We start from the raw sequence: 22,687 nt of genomic DNA, 5'->3' as shown, positions 1-22,687 counted from the left end.
AATCTTGAAGGGATTGACAACCCCTTTGAAGCGTTGGGTGCAAGATTGTTTGTGTTTGCGCAGGTACTATGGACTTGACGAGGCCCTCGTTTTGGATTGATACCTGCTGCTTGCTACGTCTATAGGGATTTCCTTGGCAAGTATGCAAAGGATTCCCCCGCGGCCTTGGAGCCTTGCATTTGTGTTCCCTTGAAGAGGAAAGGGTGATGTAGCATAGCGGCGGTAAGTATTTCCCTCAGTTTGAGAACCAAGATATCAATCCAGTAGGAGGATCGCGTCAAGTCACAAGTACCTGCACAAACACAAAGAGCTTGCACCCAACGCTATGAAGGGGTTGTCAATCCCTTAAAGATTGTTTGCAAAGTGAGAACTGAAAGCAAAAAGTAAACAAATCAAAGTAAAAGTAAAAGCTGAGATGATAATTGTGAGTAGACCCGGGGGCCTTAGTGTTCACTAGTGGCTTCTCTCATGAAAGCAAGTAGACGGTGGGTGAACGAATTACTGTCGAGCAATTGATAGAACCGCGCAAAGTCATGACGTTATCTATGGCAATGATCATACATATAGGCATCATGTCCAAAACAAGTAGACCGATACTTTCTACATCTACTACTATTACTCCACACGTCGACCGCTATCCAGCATGCATCTAGTGTATTGAGTTCATAAGAACAGAGTAACACCTTAAGCAAGATGACATGATTTAGATGGAAAATCTCGAATCTATGATGAAAACCCCATCTTTTTACCCTTGATGGCAACAACACGATGCGTGCCTTGCTGCCCCTTCTGTCACTGGGTGAGGTCACCGCACGGTAAGAACCCAAAACCAAGCGCTTCTCCCATGCCAAGAATCATAGATCTAGTTGGCCAAACAAAACCCAAGACTCGGAGAGACTTACAAGGATATCAAATCATGCATATAAGAAATGAGCAAAGACTCAAATATAATTCATAGATAATCTTATCACAAATCCACAATTCATCGGATCTCGACAAACACACCGCCAAACAGGATTACATCGGATAGATCTCCATGAAGATCATGGAGAACTTTGTATTGAAGATCCAAGAGAGAGAAGAAGCCATCTAGCTACTAAGTACGGAACCATAGGTCTAAAGTAGACTACTCTCGAGTCATTGGAGAGGCAATGATGTTGATGTAGAAGCCCTCCAGCTCCAAAGTCCCCTCCGAAAGCGCACCGGGAAGGGTCTCTAGATGAGATCTCGCGGAAACGGAAGCTTGCGGCGGCGGAAAAGTGGTTTCGTGGACGCTCTGATTTTTTCTAGGATTTTAGGGAATATATAGGCCAAAGAGCTAGGGCAGGGGAGCTCCAGGGGGCCACAAGCCTGGTAGCCGTGGGCCCCCCTGGCCGCAGCTACATGGCTTGTGGGGCCCGTGTGGGCCTCCTGCCTTGGCCCTCAAGTCCCTCGATCTTCTTCTGTTCTGGAAAAATTCATTTCGGGGATTTTATTCCGTTTGGACTCCGTTCCAAAAGCAGATCTGAAAAGAGTCAAAAACACAGAAAAATTATAGATACGTTTGAGACGTATCAAGCATCGCCAAGCTTAACTCCTGCTCGTCCTCGAGTAGGGAAGTGATAAAGAATGAATTTTTGATGCTTTGATGCTACGTAGCATAGATGTCCTTTGTAACTCCTCTTATGTGACGTGAATGTTCAGATCCGTTAGATTCAAAACAATAGTTTGCTATTGAGGTGGAGACAATAATACTTCTAGCAAACTAGCAAGGTAATCATGAACTTTCAAAATAACAAGGCCAAAAGAAAGTTATCCCTACAAAATCATATAGTCTGGCTATGCTCTATCATCCTTGCACAACGAATTTAAATCATGCACAACCTCGGTATTGGCCAAGTAATTGTTTTCACACCTTTACTTTCTCAAACTTTTTCAACTCTCACGCAATACATGAGCGTGAGCCATGGTTTTAGCACTATAAGTGAAATGGAGTGTGGTGGAGGTTGCAAGGCAAACAAGGAGAAGATGGTCACATTGACTAGGCATATCAATGAGCTATGGAGATGCTCATAAATAGATATCAATGTGAATGAGTAGGGATTGTCATACAAATGATGCACTAGAGCTAAGAATATATGAAAGCTCTTAAAGAAAACCGGTGGGTGTGCATCCAACTTGCTTGCTCACGAAGACCTAAGGCAATTTTGAGGAAGCCCATCATTAGAATATACAAGCCAATTTATATAATGAAAATTTCCCACTAGCTATATGGTGGTGACAAAACGAGAGACTCTCACTCATGAATATCATGGTGCTTAATAAGCACAAGTGTGGAAAGATAGTACCATTGTCCCTTCTCTCTTTTTCTCTCATTTTTTGGTGGGCTCTTTGGCCTCTTTTTTTGTGGGCATCTTTGGCCTCTTTTTGTAAATGGGCTTCGTTGGCCTCTTTTATTTCCTCACATGCGACAATGCTCCATCAATGATGATCATCACACTTACAACTCAAAACTTAGAGCAATGATGACTCTATATGAAATGCCTTCGGTAGTGTACCGTGACAATGATCTAGCATGGCATAGACATCAATGGAAACATCATGCTAGCTATCTTATGATCATGCAATGGCAATGTAGAAGTGGTGGCACATGTCATGGTGGTAGTTGCATGGCAATATATCTCGGAATGGCTTTGAAAATGCCATAGTAGGTAGGTATGGTGGCTGTTTTGAGGGAGGCTATATGGTGGGTTTTACGCACCGGTGAAAGTTGCACGGCAGTAAAGAAGATAGTGATGGTGGAAGGTGAAAGTGCATCTAATCCATGGACTCAACATTAGTCATGAAGAACTCATATACTTGTTGCAAAAGTTTTAGTAGTAATCGAAACAAAGCATTCAACGCATATTCCTAGGGGAAGGGTTGGTAGGTATAAATCATCGCGCGATCCCGACTGCTACACAAAGGATGACAATCAATAAACTAATCATGCTTAGACTTCATCACATAGCGGTTCACCATACATGCATGCTACGGGAATCACTAACTTCAACACAAGTATTTCTAGATCCACAACACCTTACTAGTATAACTTCAATATTACCACAACCACAACTCAAAACTAATTGAGATGAATCAAACTTCTCTAACTACTCAATGCACATGAAGGTGGAAGTTTTCATATCCCTTTGGATAACTACCCCTTTTGAGACTACTTTCATAGCATAGATCAACTACCACGCCACGCACTGCCGTGCTCCAAAAGATAGAAGTGAAACACATAGAGAAAAATCAACTAGCTCAAAAGATATAAGTGAAACACATGTGAGCTGAATTGCCTAACCAAAGGATATAAGTGAATCTCGACAAAACCACGGTGAGTGCATGTCTCTCTCTCTAGGTGTGCAGCAAGGAAGATTGTGACACAACAAAAATAAAAGACTCCTACGATACAAGACGCTCCAAGTAAAACACATAACATGTGGTGAATAAAAATATAGCCCCAAGTAACGTTATCGATGGATTGAAGACGAAAGAGGGGATGCCTTCCCGGGGATCCCCAAGCTTAGGCTTTTTCGGCATCCTTGAATCAACTTGGGGTGCCTTGGGCATCCCCAAGCTTGAGCTCTTGCCACTCTTTATCTCTTTGTCCATAAGAACTTCACCTAAAACTTGAAAACTTCACAACACGAAACTTAAAAAGAAACTCGTGATATCATTAGTATAAGAAAGCAAATCACCACTTCCTTAGATACTGTAGCAAACTTAAATTCTACTTACGTTGATGTTGGGTTACTGTATTTTCAATATTCCATGGATAATACCCCCCGATATTATCCATAGTTTCATCAAAATAAGCAACCAACTCAACAAAAACAGAATCTGTTAACAGCAGACCAGTCTGTACCAATCTGTATACTTCGTATACTTCTGGTACTTAAACAATTCTGAAAAATTACGACAGTATGAAGAATATGCATACCTTGGACTTGACGAGGCCCTCCTTTTGGATTGATACATGCTGCTGGCTACGCCTATAGGGATTTCCTTGGCAAGTATGCAAAGGATTCCACCGCGGCCTTGGAGCCTTGCGTTGGTGTTCCCTTGAAGAGGAAAGGGTGATGTAGCACAGTGGCGGTAAGTATTTCCCTGGGTTTGTGAACCAAGGTATCAATCCAGTAGGAGGATTGCGTCAAGTCACAAGTACCTGCACAAACACAAAGAGCTTGCACCCAACGCTATGAAGGGGTTGTCAATCCCTTATAGATTGTTTGCAAAGTGAGAACTGAAAGCAAAAAGTAAACAAATCAAAGTAAAAGTAAAAGCTGAGATGATAATTGTGAGTAGACCCGGGGGCCGTAGTGTTCACTAGTGGCTTCTCTCATGAAAGCAAGTAGACGGTGGGTGAACGAATTACTGTCGAGCAATTGATAGAACCGCGCAAAGTCATGACGTTATCTATGGCAATGATCATACATATAGGCATCATGTCCAAAACAAGTAGACCGATACTTTCTACATCTACTACTATTACTCCACACATCGACCGCTATCCAGCATGCATCTAGTGTATTGAGTTCATAAGAACAGAGTAACACCTTAAGCAAGATGACATGATGTAGATGGACAATCTCAAATCTATGATGAAAGCTAATCTTGTTACCCTTGATGGCAACAACATGATGCGTGCCTTGCTGCCCATTCTGTCACTGGGAAAAGTCACCGCACGGTATGAACCCAAAACCAAGCACTTCTCCCATTGCAAGAATCATAGATCTAGTTGGCCAAACAAAACCCAAGACTCGGAGAGACTTATAAGGATATCAAATCATGCATATAAGAAATGAGCAAAGACTCAAATATAATTCATAGATAATCTTATCACAAATCCACAATTCATCGGATCTCGACAAACACACCGCCAAAGAGGATTACATCGGATAGATCTCCATGAAGATCATGGAGAACTTTGTATTGAAGATCCAAGAGAGAGAAGAAGCTATCTAGCTACTAAGTACGGACCCGTAGGTCTAAAGTAGACTACTCTCGAGTCATTGGAGAGGCAATGATGTTGATGTAGAAGCCCTCCAGCTCCAAAGTCCCCTCCGACAGGGCACCGGGAAGGGTCTCTAGATGAGATCTCGCGGAAACGGAAGCTTGCGGCGGCGGAAAAGTGGTTTCGTGGACGCTCTGATTTTTTCTAGGATTTTAGGGTATATATAGGCCAAAGAGCTAGGGCAGGGGAGCTCCAGGGGGCCACAAGCCTGGTAGCCACGGGCCCCCCTGGCCGCAGCTACATGGCTTGTGGGCCCCATGTGGGCCTCCTGCCTTGGCCCTCAAGTCCCTCGATCTTCTTCTGTTCTGGAAAAATTCATTTCGGGGATTTTATTCCGTTTGGACTCCGTTCCAAAATCAGATCTGAAAAGAGTCAAAAAACACAGAAAAATAGGAACTGGCACTTGGCGCTGAATTAATAAGTTAGTCCCAAAAAAGATATAAAAGGTATATAAAACATCCAAAGTTGACAAGATAACATCATGAAACCATCAAAAATTATAGATACGTTTGAGACGTATCAATACCTTGGTTCTCAAACTGAGGGAAATACTTACTGCTCCTGTGCTGCATCACCCTTTCCTCTTCAAGGGAAAAACCAACACGAATCAGAGAAGTAACAAGAAGAATTCCTAAGCGCCAGGGAAGGACTTTTGTTGCCGCAATAGTCTTCGTCAGGCGGCTTCCTCGATCGGATCCCTATTCTTCTTCCCCAGGGTGAGCTTGCTATCTTCTCTCCCTTCCCCCTCGACTAGATCCGGCCGAAGGTAGTTGTCGAGCTTCTCTGTTCAGAGAAGAGAACGACTGGTTCCTTGGGTGATGTATGTGTGTTGGTGTGCTCGTTAGATGTAGTAACTGAGCAAAGCCTTTCCTCGCAGCAGTAGGGTAGTTGCCCCCCCTGGCGCGCAGTAGCAGTAGAGGCCTCGCTCCGGTGATGTTCTCTGTTGCCGGCAACTCTGTGTTCAGAGCAGAGCATCTGGTGCTCGTGGTAGATTACCTAGTAGTACCCCTCTGTTCAGTCAAGACTCTGAGGCATAGCGTAGTGGTGCCGTGCGTTGATGTGGTACAACCGATCGTGGGTTCGAGTCCGAGAGGAGCAACCCCCCTTTTTATTTCTTGTTTGGCACAGTAGCATAGCAGCAGCAGAGAATTTACCCTGTTAGCCTTCCCTTCTCTGTCGAGCTTGTGTTCAGTAGCAGAGTGGTCTTGTGAATGTGTGCAACAACAACAGATTGTGGGTTCGATTCCAGTCAGCCCCCTTTATTCTTTTGCTATGTTTTTTTCCTTTTGTTGTTCTCCTGGTTCTTGTTAGCTTGTAGATGCAGCTTGCTAGGCCACCTTGTGTGCTGTTTTAATTGCCTCTCTACAGTAGGTTGTTGCTATTTTTTTTGCTAGCAAGTAGTGGATGCATGTGTAGGTTGTGTGATGTATGTGTGTGTAAGTATCATGTGTGTGTGTGCACCTTGTGAGTGTTTGGCACCAAGTGATGATGCTTATGTGGTGTGTGTGTGTAACATATGTGCATGATGAGAGTTGAGCTCATGCACTAATTGTGCAAGAGTGTGGTGTATGTGTGTGTGGGTCCCCCCCACATACCTTGTGTGTGTGCATTTGTAGTTGATCATGTGCGTGTGTGTGTGTGCGCATGTGTGTGTGTCACACACATGCCCAAGGCATGATGTGCCTTGAAGAGCACATGGGCAATATGCATGTGTAGGTGTAGGAATGCACTTGGGAGTGTAAGATAGTGGTGTGTTCTATTTAGCATGTGTAGGTGCTTTCTTGCTTGTGCTTGATGTGTGTGGTGTGTGGTGGTGTGCTAAGGCACATGAGCATGTGGTCTACCCCTCATGTGCACCAATGTAGTGTTGTTAGAGTGCAAGTGGATGTGTAGGTGTTGTTCTAGTGAATAGCACATGTGATGATGCTCTATTCACTATATGTGATTCCATGTAGATTTTTCTTTTCTAGTTTGTGCCCAATTGTTCTATGCAAGTGCATAGGTATTATATATGTTTTTGGGGTAGAATCATCCCAGGAATGCATTGGTGAAGTCAGTTTTGCCTTTAGGACACTTTCTGGGAATGTCATATTTCAGATTTGTTTTATGTTTAGAGCTTGGTTCCATGAGATGTGGTGAGCCCAAGAGGTTGATTCTTTGTTGTGGCAGTAGAGGGTGAACCCCTCTACCACATGTTGGTTTTGTTTCATACTTCGGGATTCATATGTGCAAGTTGTGCCTAGTCAAAGTAGGCATGTGGCTGGAATTCCAGTTTAGTGAAACTCTGTGATTTTCACTAAGTCTGAGAATCTGCTTATATTTTCTTCTCCTGTTGTTGTGCTTGTAGAGGTCCATATGTTGGGAATCAGCCTTAGCTATCAACTCTAAAGTTGTAGATTTTGTGTTTGTATAGCTCTCTGTAAATTTTCATTCCATTTGGATCCCTATAGATATTGTTTTGGGTGCTGTCAAAATGCTTCAGAGCATAAACAACTAGTGAGAATCTGGAATTTTCACTAAGTCCCTGAAAACTGGTATTTTTGTCCAAGTTAGCAGTTGTGTAACTTTCTGCGTGAAACTCCTTTGAATTAGCTTGTTGCTCATGCTTGTAGTACTTTTGATTAGCTTCTGCCACATATCCTATTTGGCATATTTGGGTGGTTGTAGGTGCATTGCATGTAGCCCTCAAACTGCTATGATGCTGTTTATGGCAGATTGTGTAGTTTTGATGTTTTGTTGCTTGTGAGTGCATAGATGATGGTGTCGTGATATTCCTTGCACCACCCCATCCATGTTGGTTTGTTTTATGTCTTGGCAACGTGGGAATACCAGAAGTATGCCATTGGAGTGAGTTGTGATGATTTTGATACGTAGGACTTCATTTCTTGTTTCGTTGTTTCCCGTTGATCCGTAGCTCCGATCGTTACGTTCTTTACATGTTTTTGCATCGTTTTCACGTGACGCATCTGTTCATGTCATTCTCATGCATGTAAAGATAGCTTAGAGTGAAGTTCTGTCCAGTAGCTTGTATCTCTTTCTCATGCTTGTGCTAGTGACTAGAATAGAGATGCATGTGCATTTTCATCTCATGCATCATGTGCTTGTTGCATCTTGAGGTGTTGTTGTTCATTGGATGCTATTTTTATGTTGGTTAGCACCGGGATCGGAGAACGAGTACGTGGATCCGGGAGAGTACATGCAGGACGAACAAGAGCAGTTCCAAGCTGAGGACATCACAGGCAAGATGATATGACCTTGATTCCATCTCTAGACTTGTTATGCTAGATTACGTTTCTTCGTCATATGCTCGCTGCCTACCACTGAAATAATTGCCTCCTGATGTTGCCATGAAACCCAAACACTTACCCTTCCTAGCAAATCTTGAATGGCTAAGTAGGCTTTGCTAAGCTTCTAATGTTAGCGTTGCTAGTTGCAGGTGCTTTATATCATGTGATAACATGAGCTTGATATCATTATATTAATTCTGTTATTTAATTAATGCACCTATATACTTGGTAAAAACGGAAGGCCTAGCCTTTTGCTGGGTGTTTTGTTCTGTTATTGCCGCCATAGTTACCGGCTACCGGTGTTTGATTCCATAACTGATCGCTCCTAACACGTTCGGGGTTGTTATGGGGACCCCCTTGATAAATCGCGTAGTGTTAAGACTTGTCCGGCAGGACCCAACATTGGTGTTAATTTTCTAATCACTTAATAATAATCTGCATAGGGAATGGCCTCCCCGAGGAATTTAATCAACAACCCGGGCCAGTGCTCCTCATGAGTGTTGGTCCAAACTAGAGCACCGTGCGGGGCCATCCCGGGGCAATTCGGGAGATTTCTCTGGCCACTGTACGCTTCGCTTATCTGGCGTGTCCTGAGACTGAGATACGTGGCTCTTATCAGGGTCGTCGACACATCGGGAGGTCCTTCTAGTCTTGTCTTACCTTAGCGATATATCTTGCGTATAGGAATCCCGATGAAGCTTTGGTTCTCCCGAGAGTTGAGGTTTTCCTCTAAGGAATCCGACGAGACCACGAGATTCGTGATAGAAGATTACTTTGCGGCCCATGACCGTTTGTGATGGACTAGTTAGAGCACCCCTGCAGGGATGAATCTTTCGGAAAGCCGTGCCCACGGTTATGTGGCAACTTGGAATATTTGTTAACATCCGGTTATAGATAACTTGAACATAATACAATAAAATTGCCAACTATGTGCGTAGCCGTGACTGTCACCTTCGAAGACCTCGCTTCGATCGGGAACATGGTGGGGTTATGATTGACGTAAGTAGGTGTTCAGGATCACTTAGTGATCAGCTATTCTTCGACCGCTAGTATAGACCACCTTCAATACATGTTCTACGTAAGTTAGCCACTATATATGCTTAGGATGCTGCAACCTAAATACTCCACCTTCCTTACCTAATAACTTGACTAGTTCTGGCACCGAGTTCATAGATTGTTGAGTCCCCGTGGCTCGTAGATTCCTTCAAAACACCAACAGGTTCAGGTACCCCCGAGACAGGTGATCCCGACGGCACGCACCTGGCATGGCAGTACGATGAGGAGACCGATCGCTTGTATGTGAACTATCCAGAAGACTGAGAAGGGTCATGATCGTGGGCAAGCATGCAGGGTAGCATAGTCATTTCTCATGTTTTGTAGTCCGTAACGGAACTACCTTGTTTGGATGCATGATGTAACTCTGATATGTTTATGAGATGGCAGTTGAGTCCCTAATTGTCATTTTACTATTATTATGTATGTGCTATGTTACCGTGCTTGCGAAACGCTTAGATGCGCTTCTTTCCAATTCGGGGCCTCGTTCCCTAAATCGGAAAGGACCGCATCTTAGTCGTTACAAACTATAAGCCGCTATCTTTCTCCGTGTTCAGCTGAAACTTTGATCTCATGAATACCACGTGAGTTGTAGCAATTGTAGAGAATGAAAAGATGATTGAGTATGTGGATTTGCTTTACAAGCTCTCATTTGACTCTTTCTGATGTTGTGATAAATTGCAATTGCTTCAGTGACTAAAGGCTATCGGTTGTTACTTCTCGGTAAGGTTCTTGATCCATGCTTTACTTTGTGAAGGAATTGTCACTTTAGCATGAGAGATTATATGTTGGTATTGTTGTTCTCATCATGATCATGATGCATGCATGTTCGTATCTTGTTTTGTCGACACCTCTCTCCCTAAACATGTGGACATATTTATTGAGCTAGGCTTTCGCTTGAGGACAAGCGGGATCTAAGCTTGGGGGAGTTGATACGTCCATTTTGCATCAGGCTTTCATGTTGATATTTATCGCTTTTTGGGCTGTTATTTCACTTCACGGTACAATACTTATGCCTTTTATCTCTTATTTTGTAAGGTTTACTTGAAGAGGGAGAATGCCGGCAGGTGGAATTCTGGCCTGAAATTGGAGCAAAGTTGAGATACCTATTCTGCGCAACTCCAAACGCCGTAAAAATCAACGAGGATTTTTTTCCGGATTTATAAAAAGTACTGGGTCGAAGAGGCGCCAGAGGGGCGCCAGCAGGTGGCCACAAGCCTCCTAGGCGTGGCCACCCCCCTGATCGCGCCTAGGGGGCTTGTTGTTGGGGAACGTCGCATGGGAAACAAAAAATTTCCTGCGCGCACGAAGACCTATCATGCTCATGTCCATCTACGAGAAGGGATTTCCGATCTACGTACCCTTGTAGATTGCACAGCAGAAGCGTTAAGAAACGCGGTTGATGTAGTGGAACGTCCTCACGTCCCTCGATCCGCCCCGCGAACCGTCCCACGAACCGTCCCGTGATCCGTCCCACGATCCGCTCCGATCTAGTGCCGAACGGACGGCACCTCCGCTTCAGCACACGTACAGCTCGACGATGATCTCGGCCTTCTTGATCCAGCAAGAGAGACGGAGAGGTAGATGAGTTCTCCAGCAGCGTGACGGTGCTCCGGAGGTTGGTGGTGATCTAATCTCAGCACGGCTCCGCCCGAGCTCCGCAGAAACGCGATCTAGAGGAAAAACCATGGAGGTATGTGGTCGGGCTGCCGTGGCAAAAGTTGTCTCAAATCAGCCCCAATACCTTAGTATATATAGGAGGGAGGGAGGGGAGGAGGCAGCCTCAAACCCTCAAGGTTTGGCCGAAATTTGAGGTGGAGGAGTCCTACTCCAATCCTACTTGGAGTAGGATTCCACCTTCCCACTTGGAAACTCTTTCCACCTTGTGTTTTTCCCTTCTCAAACCTTATGGGCCTTAGTGGGAACTCATTCCAGCCCACTAGGGGCTGGTTTATCTCTTACCATAGCCCATGAGACCCCTTGGGGCGTGACACCCCTCTCGATGGTCCCCGTCACCTCTCCCGGCACTCCCGGTACACTACCGATGAGCCCGAAACTTTTCCGGTAATGCCCGAAAACTTTCCGGTAACCAAATGAGGTCATCCTATATATCAATCTTCGTCTCTGGACCATTCTGGAAACCCTCGTGACGTCCGTGATCCCATCCGGAACTCTGGACAACATTCGGTAACCAACCATATAACTCAAATACGCATAAAACATCGTCGAACCTTAAGTGTGCAGACCCCGCGGGTTCAAGAACTATGTAGACATGACCCGAGGGACTCCTCGGTCAATATCCAATAGCGGTACCTGGATGCCCATATTGGATCCTACATATTCCGAAGATCTTTATCGGTTGAACCTTAGTGCCAAGGATTCCTATAATCCCGTATGTCATTCCCTTTGTCCTTCGGTATGTTACTTGCCCGAGATTCGATCGTCGGTATCCGCATACCTATTTCAATCTCGTTTACCGGCAAGTCTCTTTACTCGTTCCGTAATACAAGATCCCGTGACTTACACTAAGTCACATTGCTTGCAAGGCTTGTGTGTGATGTTGTATTACCGAGTGGGCCCCGAGATACCTCTCCGTCACACGGAGTGACAAATCCTAGTCTCGATCCATACTAACTCAACAAACACCTTCGGAGATACGTGTAGAGCATCTTTATAGTCACCCAGTTACGTTGCGACGTTTGATACACACAAAGCATTCCTCCGGTGTCAGTGAGTTATATGATCTCATGGTCATAGGAACAAATACTTGACACGCAGAAAACAGTAGCAACAAAATGACACGATCAACATGCTACGTCTATTAGTTTGGGTCTAGTCCATCACATGATTGTCCTAATGATGTGATCCCTTTATCAAGTGACAACACTTGCCTATGGTCAGGAAACCTTGACCATCGTTGATCAACGAGCTAGTCAACTAGAGGCTTACTAGCGACAGTGTTTTGTTTATGTATCCACACATGCATTGTGTTTCCAATCAATACAATTATAGCATGGATAATAAACGATTATCATGAACAAAGAAACATAATAATAACTAATTTATTATTGCCTCTAGGGCATATTTCCAACAGTCTCCCACTTGCACTAGAGTCAATAATCTAGTTCACATCACCATGTGATTCCAACGAATCCAACACCCATATAGTTATGGGCTCTGATCACGTCTTGCTCGTGAGAGAGGTTTTAGTCAACGGTTCTGAAACTTTCAGATCCGTGTGTTCTTTACAAATCTTTATGTCATCTTATAGGTGCTGCTACTATGTGCTATTCGGAAATACTCCGAATATCTACTCTACTATACGAATCCGTTTCACTACTCATAGTTATTCGGATTAGTGTCAAAGCTTGCATCGACGTAACCCTTTACGACGAACTCTTTAACCACCTCCATAATCGAGAAAAATTCCTTAGTCCATCAGTTACTAAGGATAAATTTTGACCGCTGCTAGTGATTCAATCATGGATCACTCTCTGTACCTCTCAACAGACTTTGAGTCAAGGCACACATGAGGTGCGGTACCCAGCATGGCATACTTCAGATTCTACGGCCAAGGCATAGAAGACGACCTTCGTCTATTCTCTTTATTCTGCCGGGGTCGGGTTTTGAGTCTTACTCAAATTCACACCTTACAACGCAACCCAGAACTCCTTCTTTGTTGATCTATTTTGAACCCCTTCAAAAACTTGTCAAGGCATGCATCTTGTTGAAACTTCTATTAAGCGCTTTCGATCTATCTCCATAGATCTTTGATGCTCAACATTCAAGTAGCGCAATCCAGGTATTCCGTTGAAAAACTCCTTTCAAACAACCTTGTATGCTTTACAGAAATTCTACATTACTTCTGATCCACAATATGTCAACCGCATATACTTATCATAAATTTTATGGTACTCCCACTCACTTCTTTGGAAATACAAGTTTCTCATAAACCTTGTACAAACCCAAAATCTTTGATCATCTCATCAAAGTGTATATTCCAACTCTGAGATGCTTGCACCAGTCCATTGAAGGATTGCTGGAGCTTGCATACTTGCTAGTATCTTTAGGATCGACAAAACCTCCTGGTTGTATCACATACAATGTTTGCTCAAGGAAACCGTCGAGGAAACAATGTTTTGACATCCTATGTGCAATATTTCATAAATAATGCAGCAACTACTAACATAATTCTAACAGACTTTTAGCATCGCTACGAGTGAGAAAGTCTCATCATAGTCAACTGTTTGATCTTGTCGGAAACATCTTTGCGACAAGTCGAGCTTTTCTTAATAGTGACTTATCACCATCATCGTCTGTCTTCCTTTTAAAGATCCATCTTTACTCAATAGTCCTATGACCATCAAGTAGTTCTTCCAAAGTCTACACTTTGTTTTCATACATGGATCCTCTCTCGGATTTCATGGCCTCCAGCCATTTGTCGGAATCCGGGCCCACCATTGCTTTCTTCATAACTCGTAGGTTCACTGTTTCTCAACAACATGACCTCCAAGACCGGGTTACCGTACCACTCTGCAGTAGTACGCGACCTTGTCAACCTACGAGGTTTGTAGTAACTTGATCCGATGCTCGATGATCACCATCATCAGCTTTCACTTCAATTGGTGTAGGCGCCACAGGAACAACTTCCTGCGCCCTGCTACACACTGGTTGAAGTGATGGTTCAATAACCTCATCAAGTTCTACCACCCTCCCACTCAATTCTTTCGAGAGAAACCTTTCCTCAAGAAAGGATCCGTTTCTAGAAACAAACACTTTGCTTTCGGATCTGAGATAGGAGATGTACCCAACTGTTTTGGATATCCTATGAAGATGCATTTATCCGCTTTGGGTTCGAGCTTATCAGACTGAAACTTTTTCACATAAGTGTCGAAGCCCCAAACTTTCAAGAAACGATAGTTTAGATTTCTCTAAACCTCAGTCTATATTGTGTCATCTCAACGGAAACACGCGGTGCCCTATTTAAAGTGAATGCGGTTGTCTCTAATCCATAACCCATAAACGATAGTGGTAATTCGATAAGAGACATCATAGCATGCACCATACCAAATAGTGTGTGGATATGACGTTCACACACATCATCACACTATGATGTTCCAGGTGGCATGAACTGCGAAACAATGTCCACATTGTCTTAACTGTGTACCAAAACTCGTAACTCAGATATTCATTTCTATGATCATATCGTAGACAGTTTATCCTCTTGTTACGACGAACTTCACTCCGAAACAGAATTGAACTTTTCAATATTTCAGACTTGTGATTCATTAAGTAAATACTCTTGTATCTACTCAAATCTTCATTGAAGTAAGAACATAATGATATCCACTGCGTGCCTCAGCACCCATTGGACTGCATACATCAAAATGTATCACTTCCAACAAGTTACTATCTTGTTTCATCTCAATGAAAACAAGGCCTTGCTCATGTGGTATGATTTGCATGTCAGTAGTGATTCAAAATCAAGTGAGTATAAAGATCCATCAGCATGGAACCTCTTCATGCAATTTATACCAACATGACTCAAGCGGCAGTGCCACAAGTAAGTGGTACTATCATCATTACCTCGTATCTTTTGGCACCAATATCATGAACATGTGTAACACTACGATCGAGATTCAATAAACCATTGAAGGTGATTATTCAAGCAAATAGAATAACCATTATTCTCTTTAAATGAATAATCGTATTGCAATAAACACGATCCAATCATGTCCATGCTTAACGCAAGCACCAAATAACAATTATTTCGGTTTAACACCAATCCCGATGGTAGAGGGAGCGTGCGACGTTTGATCATATCAACCTTGGAAACACTTCCAACACGTATCGTCACCTCGCCTTTAGCTAGTCTCCGTTTATGCCGTAGCTTTCATTTCGTGTTACTAATCACTTAGCAACCGAACCGGTATCCAATACCCTCGTGCTACTAGGAGTACTAGTAAATTACACATCAACATCATGTATATCAAATATACTTCTTTCGACTTTTGCCAGCCTTCTTATCTACCAAGTATCTAGAGTTGCTCCGCCTCAGTGACCGTTCCCCTCATAACAGAAGCACTTAGTCCCGGGCTTGGGTTTAATCTGGGGTCTCTTCATTAGTGCAGCAACTGCTTTGCCGTTTCACGAAGTATCCCTTCTAGCCCTTGCCTTTCTCGAAACTTAGTGGTTTTACTAACCATCAACTATTGATGCTCCTTCTTGATTTCTACTTTCGCAGTGTCAAACATCGCGAATCACTCAAGGATCATTGTATCTATCCTTGATATGTTATAGTTCATCACAAAGCTCTCACAGCTTGGTGGCAGTGACTTTGGAGAACCATCACTATATTATCTGGAAGATCAACTCCCACTTGATTCAAGTGATTATCGTACTCAGATAATTTGAGCACACGCTCAACGATTGAGCTTTTCTCCTTTACTTCGTGGACAAAGAATCTTGTCAGAAGTCTCATACCTCTTAACAAGGGCACAAGCATGAAATTACAATTTCATCTCTTTAGAACATCTCTTATGTTCCGTGACGTTTCAAAACGTCTTCGGCGCCTTGCTTCTAAGCCATTAAGTATTTTGTACTGAACTATCGTGTAGTCATCAGAAACGTGTATGTCGGATGTTCACAACATCTACAAACAACGCTCGAGGTGTAGCACACCGAGTGGTGCATTAAGGACATAAGCCTTATGCGCAGCAACGAGGACAATCCTCGGTTTTACAGACTCAGTCTGCAAAGTTTGCTACTATCAACTTTCCACTAAATTTTCTCTAGGAACATATAAAAACACTAAAGCTATAGCGCAAGCTACATCGTAATTCGCAAAGACCATTAGACTATGTTCATGACAATTAGTTCAATTAATCATATTACTTAAGAACTCCCACTCAAAAAGTACATCTCTCTAGTCATTTGAGTGGTACATGATCCAAATCCACTATCTCAAGTCCGATCATCACGTGAGTCGAGAATAATTTCAGTGGTAAGCATCTCTATGCTAATCATATCAACTATACGATTCATGCTCGACCTTTCGGTCTCATGTGTTCCGAGGCCATGTCTGCACATGCTAGGCTCGTCAAGCTTAACCCGAGTGTTCCGCTTGTGCAACTGTTTTGCACCCGTTGTATGTGAACGTTGAGTCTATCACACCCGATCATCACGTGGTGTCTCGAAACGAAGAACTGTCGCAACGGTGCACAGTCGGGGAGAACACAATTTCGTCTTAAAATTTTAGTGAGAGATTACCTCATAATGCTACCGTCGTTCTAAGCAAGATAAGGTGCACAAAGGATTAACATCACATGCAATTCATAAGTGACATGATATGGCCATCATCATGTGTTTCTTGATCTCCATCACCAAAGCACCGGCACGATCTTCTTGTCACCGGCGTCACACCATGATCTCCATCATCATGATCTCCATCAACGTGTCTCCATCAGGGTTGTCGTGCTACTCATGCTATTACTACTAAAGCTACGTCCTAGCAATATAGTAAACGCATCTGCAAGCACAAACGTTAGTTTAAAGTCAACCCTATGGCTCCTGCCGGTTGCCGTACCATCGACGTGCAAGTCGATATTAACTATTACAACATGATCATCTCATACATCCAATATATCACATCACATCGTTGGCCATATCACATCACAAGCATACCCTGCAAAAACAAGTTAGACGTCCTCTAATTGTTGTTGCATGTTTTATGTGGTGACCATGGGTATCTAGTAGGATCGCATCTTACTTACGCAAACACCACAACGGAGATATATGAATTACTATTTAACCTAATCCAAGGACCTCCTCGGTCAAATCCAATTCAACTAAAGTTAGAGAAACCGACACTCGCCGGTCATCTTTGAGCAACGGAGTTACTCGTAGCGATGAAACCAGTCTCTCGTAAGCGTACGAGTAATGTCGGTCCGAGCCGCTTCGATCCAACAATACCGCGGAATCAAGAAAAGACTAAGGAGGGCAGCAAAACGCACATCACCGCCCACAAAAAACTTTTGTGTTCTACTCGAGAACACATATACGCATGAACCTAGCTCTGATACCACTGTTGGGGAACGTCGCATGGGAAACAAAAAATTTCCTACGCGCACGAATACCTATCATGGTGATGTCCATCTACGAGAAGGGACTTCTGATATACGTACCCTTGTAGATCGCACAGCAGAAGCGTTAAGAAACGCGGTTGATGTAGTGGAACGTCCTCACGTCCCTCGATCCACCCCGCGAACCATCCCACGAACCGTCCCGTGATCCGTCCCACGATCCGCTCCGATCTAGTGCCGAACGGACGGCACCTCCGCTTCAGCACACGTACAGCTCGACGATGATCTCGGCCTTCTTGATCCAGCAAGAGAGACGGAGAGGTAGATGAGTTCTCCGGCAGCGTGACGGTGCTCCGGAGGTTGGTGGTGATCTAATCTCAGCACGGCTCCGCCCGAGCTCCGCAGAAACGCGATCTAGAGGAAAAACCATGGAGGTATGTGGTCGGGCTGCCGTGGCAAAAGTTGTCTCAAATCAGCCCCAATACCTTAGTATATATAGGAGGGAGGGAGGGGAGGAGGCAGCCTCAAACCCTCAAGGTTTGGCCGAAATTTGAGGTGGAGGAGTCCTACTCCAATCCTACTTGGAGTAGGATTCCACCTTCCCACTTGGAAACTCTTTCCACCTTGTGTTTTTCCCTTCTCAAACCTTATGGGCCTTAGTGGGAACTCATTCCAGCCCACTAGGGGCTGGTTTATCTCTTACCATAGCCCATGAGACCCCTTGGGGCGTGACACCCCTCTCGATGGTCCCCGTCACCTCTCCCGGCACTCCCGGTACACTACCGATGAGCCCGAAACTCTTCCGGTAATGCCCGAAAACTTTCCGGTAACCAAATGAGGTCATCCTATATATCAATCTTCGTCTCCGGACCATTTCGGAAACCCTCGTGACGTCCGTGATCCCATCCGGGACTCCAAACAACATTCGGTAACCAACCATATAACTCAAATACGCATAAAACATCGTCGAACCTTAAGTGTGCAGACCCCGCGGGTTCGAGAACTATGTAGACATGACCCGAGGGACTCCTCGGTCAATATCCAATAGAGGGACCTGGATGCCCATATTGGATCCTACATATTCCGAAGATCTTTATCGGTTGAACCTTAGTGCCAAGGATTCATATAATCCCGTATGTCATTCCCTTTGTCCTTCGGTGTGTTACTTGCCCGAGATTCGATCGTCGGTATCCGCATACCTATTTCAATCTCGTTTATCGGCAAGTCTCTTTACTCGTTCCGTAATACAAGATCCCGTGACTTACACTAAGTCACATTGCTTGCAAGGCTTGTGTGTGATGTTGTATTACCGAGTGGGCCCCGAGATACCTCTCCGTCACACGGAGTGAGAAATCCCAGTCTCGATCCATACTAACTCAACGAACACCTTCGGAGATACCTATAGAGCATCTTTATAGTCACCCAGTTACATTGCGACGTTTGATACACACAAAGCATTCCTCCGGTGTCAGTGAGTTATATGATCTCATGGTCATAGGAACAAATACTTGACACACAGAAAACAGTAGCAACAAAATGACACAATCAACATGCTATGTCTATTAGTTTGGGTCTAGTCCATCACATGATTCTCCTAATGATGTGATCCCGTTATCAAGTGACAACACTTGCCTATGGTCAGGAAACCTTGACCATCTTTGATCAACGAGCTAGTCAACTAGAGGCTTACTAGGGACAGTGTTTTGTCTATGTATCCACACATGCACTGTGTTTCCAATCAATACAATTATAGCATGGATAATAAACGATTATCATGAACAAAGAAACATAATAATAACTAATTTATTATTGCCTCTAGGGCATATTTCCAACACTTGTGGGCACCCAGCTGGCCCTCTGGCCCCCCTCTTCTGCTATATGAAGGATTTCGTCCGGAAAAAAATCACGAGGAGGTTTTTTCGAGGATTCGCCGCCGCCACGAGGCGGAACTTGAGCAGAACCAATCTAGAGCTCCGGCAGGACGATCCTGCCGGGGAAACTTCCCTCCCGGAGGGGGAAATCGTCGCCATCGTCATCACCAACACTCCTCTCATCGGAGGGGACTCATCACCATCAACATCTTCATCAGCACCATCTCATCTCCAAACCCTAGTTCACCACTTGTAACCAATCTCCGTCTCGCGACTCCGATTGGTACTTGTAAGGTTGCTAGTAGTGTTAATTACTCTTTGTAGTTGATGCTAGTTGGATTACTTGGTGGAAGAGTTTATGTTCAGATCCTTGATGCTACTCATTACCTCTCTTGTCATGAATATAATTATGCTTTGTGAGTAGTTACTTTTGTTCCTGAGAACATGGGATAAGTCATGCTAATAATAGTCATGTGAATTTGGTATTCGTTCGATATTTTGATGTGTTGTATGTTGTTTTTCCTCTAGTGGTGTTATGTGAACGTTGACTACATAAAACTTCACCATTATTTGGTCCTAGAGGAAGGCATTGGGAAGTAGTAAGTAGATGATGGGTTGCTAGAGTGACAGAAGCTTAAACCCTAGTTTATGCGTTGCTTCGTAAGGGGCTGATTTGGATCCACTAGTTTAATGATATAGTTAGACTTTGTCTTAATTCTTCTTTCGTAGTTGCGGATGCTTACGAGAGGGGTTAATCATAAGTCGGATGCTTGTCTAAGTAAGGGCAGTACCCAAGCGACGGTCCACCCACATATCAAACTGTCAAAGTAACGAACGCGAATCATATGAACATGATGAAAACTAGCATGACAGAAATTCCCGTGTGTCCTCGGGAGCGTTTTTCCTCCTATAAGACTTTGTCCAGGCTTGTACCTTGCTACAAAAGGGATTGGGCCACTTTTTTGCACCGTTGCTACATTTGTTACTTGTTGCTTGCTACGAATCATCTCATCACACAATCACTTGTTACCGATAATTTCAGTGCTTGCACATATTTCCTTGCTCAAAACCACTTGTGAGATCCTTCTGCTCCTCGTTGGGTTTGACACTCTTACTTATCGAAAGGACTATGATTGATCCCCTATACTTGTGGGTCATCATGCCCTTAAGATCATCAAGAGTATATCCAATAGCAACACGGTGCTTCTTCATAGTTTTCAATAATTTCTTTTCTTCATGCTCTGAAAGGTTAGCACTAATAATAACAGGATATATCTCTTTTTCATCAAGATAAGCATACTTAAGAGTATCAGGTAATTGTTTAAGCTCGAACATAGGATCACCCTTTGGTGGAGGTGGATCTCCAAGTAATTCAACATGCAAATTATTCTTAAGGATAGGATGTTCTGCAAAGATAACTCTATCCATCTCATTCCTTTCATCCATATGCATATCATTTTCATGTTCAAGCAAGTATTTCTCTAAAGGATCAGTAGGAGGCACAGTAATAGAAGAAAGAGCAATAATTTCATCCTTACTAGACAATTCTTTTTCATGAGGTTGTCTACCAAACTTGGAAAAATTAAATTCATGTGACACACCTTTAAAGCCAACAGTAACAGTTTGTTTCTCACAATTAATCTGAGCATTAACAGTATTGAGAAAAGGTCTATCAAATATGATGGGACAAAAGCTATCTTGTGTGGTAGCAAGAACGAGAAAATCAGCAGGATACTTAGTTTTACCACAGAAGACTTCAACATCTCTAACAATTCCCACAGGGCAGATAATATCTCTATTAGCAAGTTGAATAGTAACATCAATAAATTCCATCTCACAGGTGCAATCTCATCTTTAATTTCATTATATAAAGATCGAGGTATTGCACTAATACTAGCACCCATGTCACATAAACCATGATAAAAATGATCTCCTATCTTAACAGAAACAACAGGCATGCCAACAACACGCTTATGTTTGTCTCTAGCATGAGGTTTAGCAATTCTAGCAGGATCTTCACAGAAGTGAATAACATGCCCATCAACATTCTCGGCCAAGAGATCTTTAATAATTGCAATGCTAGGTTCAACTTTAATTTTCTCAGGGGGTGTAGGTGTTCTAATGCAGCCCTTACATATCACAGTTTAAGCCTTAGCATGATCATTTATTCTAACAGGGAAAGGTGGTTTCTCAATGTAAGCACTAGGAACATTAGGATCATTATAAGCAATGACTTTCTCTTCAACTGGATTGGGTTTTACTACATTGACTTCTATGGGAGGATGATATTTAAACCACTTCTCCTTAGGGACATTAATATGAGCAGCAAATGATTCACATAATGAAGCTACTATCTCAGAGTCAAGTCCATGTTTAGCGGTGAAATCAAGAAAAGTATTTGTTTCAGCGAAGGATTTAACGCAATCGAACTTAAGATTTATACCTGACTCCTTACCTTCATCAAACTCCCAATCTTCAGAGTTGCGTTTAATTCTTTTCAATAAATCCCATTTGAAGTCAATGTCTCTCTTCATAAAAGAACCGGTACAAGAAGTGTCAAGCATGGTGCGATTATCATGAGAAAGCCGAGCATAGAAGTTCTGAATAATAATTTCTCTTGAGAGCTCATGGTTGGGGCATGAATATAACATTGACTTAAGCCTCCCCCAAGCTTGAGCGGTACTTTCTCTATCACGAGGCCAAAAATTATAGATATAATTCCGACCACGATGTACCAAATGCATAGGATAAAAGTTTTGATGAAATTCCAATTTCAATCGGTTGTAGTTCCATGATCCAGTATCATCACATGGCCTATGCCATGTCAATGCTTTATCCCTCAAAGATAAGGGAAAGACCTTCTTCTTGACCTCATCTTCGGGCAAACCTGCAAGCTTAAATAAACCACAAACTTCATCTACATAGATTGGATGCAAGTCGGGATGTGATGTTCCATCTCCTGTAAAAGTATTAGCCAGCAATTTCTCTAGCATATCCGAAGGAATTTCATAATAAATATTTTCAGTAGGTGCAATAGGTTGAGGAGCATCTCTTTGTTCTTCAGGTCGAGGTGAAGATACCCCGAACAAGCTCCTCAAAGGATTAGTTTCCATAGTGACAAGTGACAATAAATTCCAGCACACTATATAAATGTTTCCTTACCAAATTCCACTTACCAAAGGCGCTTCACTCCCCCGCAACGACGGCAGAAAAGAGTCTTGATGACCCACAAGTGTAGGGTATCTATCGTAGTCCTTTAGATAAGTAAGAGTGTCGAACCCAATGAGGAGCAGAAGGAAATGACAAGTGGTTTTCAGCAAGGTATTCTCTGCAAGCACTGAAATTATCGGTAACAGATAG

This window comes from Hordeum vulgare, chromosome 7H (genome assembly GCF_904849725.1).
Source record: "Hordeum vulgare subsp. vulgare chromosome 7H, MorexV3_pseudomolecules_assembly, whole genome shotgun sequence".
In the NCBI taxonomy this organism is placed as follows: domain Eukaryota; kingdom Viridiplantae; phylum Streptophyta; class Magnoliopsida; order Poales; family Poaceae; genus Hordeum; species Hordeum vulgare.
The sequence above is the reverse complement of the archived record's forward strand: the minus strand, read 5'-3'. Positions refer to the sequence as shown.